Here is a 3,254-nt window from a genome sequence, read left to right as displayed (position 1 = left end):
AAGCAGATGCAAGTGAATATAGTTATGGAGGAGTACTTAAATATAGGTACAAAAATGAAAAAATAGAACATTATTGTAGATATTACTCAGGTAAATTTAATGAAACAGAAATAAAATGGAAAATAAATAGAAAAGAATTATGTTCATTATATAAATGTTTATTAGCCTTTGAACCATATATTGTATATAACAATTTATTGTGAGAACAGATAATACCCAGGTTCGATGGTGGTTAACAAGAGAAATACAAAACTCAGTTATGACGAAGAAAATTTGGAGATTAGTATTGAATATATCAAATTTTACATTTACGATTGAAGTAATCAAGACCGACAAGAATGTTATTACAGATTACGTATCAAGACAAAGCTACTCAAACTGATTTACCAATGAAAGAAGCTGATGTCAAAGATACCCAAACAGACTTAATATTACTAGTGTTTGAACAAATGAAGTTATTACAAGAACGAGTTATCACATTAACAACTAAAGTTACAAATGTAAAAGTGCAGGTTGAGCACTATAAAAAACAAGAAGCTATTAGCAAAGATACTGTGCAGGAAGAACACATTAAAAAACTAGACCTAGAAGGTGATGATGAGAAACACCTAAAAACTCAAATTACTAACGAAATTACAGTTACAGCTGCAGGCGCAAGTGATGTATCTAACGGAAAGAATATAGTCACTCAAAATAAACCTGAACTACCAAAGAAAAAGAATTATAACCTCAACCAGATATTCTCAAAACCATATACACCAAATATACAAAAATCAGAGTCATCTATACCTCCCTAGATACACACATATTTTGAATCACTCAATCAACAAAGGCAGACTTATAACCATATCACTCGTACATATATTGATAATATTTATACCTTACAAAAATTGTTAAATACAAAACCTATCCCGAATAAAGATTTAGCAAAACAAAACCAAGGATATATTACACAAAAATGTCAGAACTATAACAAACTTATTGCCTTGCTTGGCACCAGTGCAAACTTAATTTCTTCATGTTACTATTATGAACTATTATCTATAGTTTACTCAATTACTAGAGAAGATTTAACAAGAATTCCAGATATTCACAAAAAATTTATGGATTATAAAAGGATTACGAAGGGACAGTTATTCTATGTTCGTTTCTACTCAACACCAGCAGAAATATTGTTTGATGAAATAAAACAGACAATTACTGTTGTCAAGCTAGGAATGACACGAGATTATATTATCCCTGAAGAAATATGCGAACAAGAAGAGATAACCGAAAATCAGATACAGGACTTGTACCAAAACAAGAGAGTTATTGGACTTAGCAGTATATTGACTAAGTTAGCAAATAATTATATAAATCAAAACCGAGTTTGGATTTACTATAACAGAAATCAATTATTAGTTTACTCTACTTGTAAAAATATTAGAGAAAATGACAGAGAAGAGATAAGAAAATAGATCATAACGATCCTAAAATCAGAAGAGTTACCAGTCACAAGATCTATTACGAAAGGAGTTATTTCAGAAGAAGCTATAGATCAATTCTGTAAACAGGTTGGCCAAAGATACGATGATCACATATGCAATAGATGTAGTGGCAGACACAACTTTATCTCAGATGTGATGCTACAATATCAAGAAGATTAAAAAAAAAAGCAACAGATACGACAAGGAGAAGATAAAAAGAAGATAACAACGGAGCAATAATGGAAGAGATAAAAGACAAAGATAGTAAAAGCTAGAAAGCGACATGTGAATTATTGTATAGCCTTTTAAATCTTGTTACGTAAATTGTATAGTTAGGAAGACTTTTTAGTAATAGCCATTAATAGCTTTAACTTTTTAGGTATAGGCTTTTTAACTTTTCATGTATAGCTTTATTAATTCTTATCTTTCTGACAAAAATAGAAGATGTAAATTAGGAAACGTGTAAAGTGTGTTAATAGTTTACGTGCTTTCTTAGGATTATAAATAGAGAGCATTTTGCTCAGTTAGAGGAAAACATTCATGAGTTGAAGCAAAACCCTCTCTTGTACACAAAAAATTTTGAATTATTTAAAAAAAAATGGGTATATTTCTAAGGAAAAGCTATGAATCAGACAGCTATGGAAAATCTAGAATTATCAAATTTACCAGAACAGGTATTTATATTTATGATTTTGAATAGCTAAATTCATAAATTTCTGACAATCATGATATGATAAAACAAGTTCATGTTAGTTACTTCATAGTAGAATTATTCGAAGAATATCATGTTAAGAAGTTTATTAGCAAAGGGGAAAAAGGAGAAAAATACCTAAGAACTATGTCATCCTAAAGGTGAAACCGGTGAGGCAAGAAAGCCGTGATAGGAGAGTAGCCAGAGTAGAGGCGCTGTTTAAGGGAAAAGTATCTATATTACCATGCTAATAGTGACCGAAGAACATGTTATTTAAAGAATAATCTAGTATATAGTAATCTAAAATGATCATATTTTGTTATGTGTATGATTGAAGGAAATATTTTGAAAAAGCATAATATGAAAAATGAATACTTATTTATCTGACGAAATGGTAGATAAATTCAAAATACTTGTTTTGTATATACTTAAGGATATAGAAATTGTAGATATAAGAAAAATAATATTAGAAAAAATATTTGATAAACATTTTATGACTAGAATCAATTACATACCACACCTACCTACCTACTCTTATAAATACTTACATACCAAACCTACACGTCAATCATGATAAACTACGTATATTTGGAATATTGGAAAATGGATATGAAAAATATACAATTAATAGAAAAACTAATGAAAACATATTTAGAAGAATATATGAGAACTAAAGATATAAAATATATAGAATTCCTTAATGAAAATATAGAGGAATTATTAAGATTAAAACAAACAATTAATAAATTCTATGATAAAGCAATTAATTACTAGAATCCAATTCCAAGTTATCCAAGTTATTCGTAGAAACCTAAGCATAATATGGATAATATGACAAGATATATATCTGATAAAACTAAGATACTAATTTTATATATCATAAAAGACTTAGAATTAGAAGGCATAAAAAAATAATATGGGAAATTTTTTTTGATTATGAAGATGACTTACTTAGTATTAATTGGATAGAAGATGGATTAGAAAATATAGATTTCTATGGTAGAAATAATTTAGACAGTTATTATTCATATGGATATTATGCAGATTAAAAATGCTAGAATATATTCAAAGAGTTAGAGAGAAACAAAGTTGGTTAT

The sequence above is a fragment of the Capsicum annuum genome, chromosome 12 (genome assembly GCF_002878395.1).
Source record: "Capsicum annuum cultivar UCD-10X-F1 chromosome 12, UCD10Xv1.1, whole genome shotgun sequence".
NCBI classification, from domain to species: domain Eukaryota; kingdom Viridiplantae; phylum Streptophyta; class Magnoliopsida; order Solanales; family Solanaceae; genus Capsicum; species Capsicum annuum.
The sequence above is the reverse complement of the archived record's forward strand: the minus strand, read 5'-3'. Positions refer to the sequence as shown.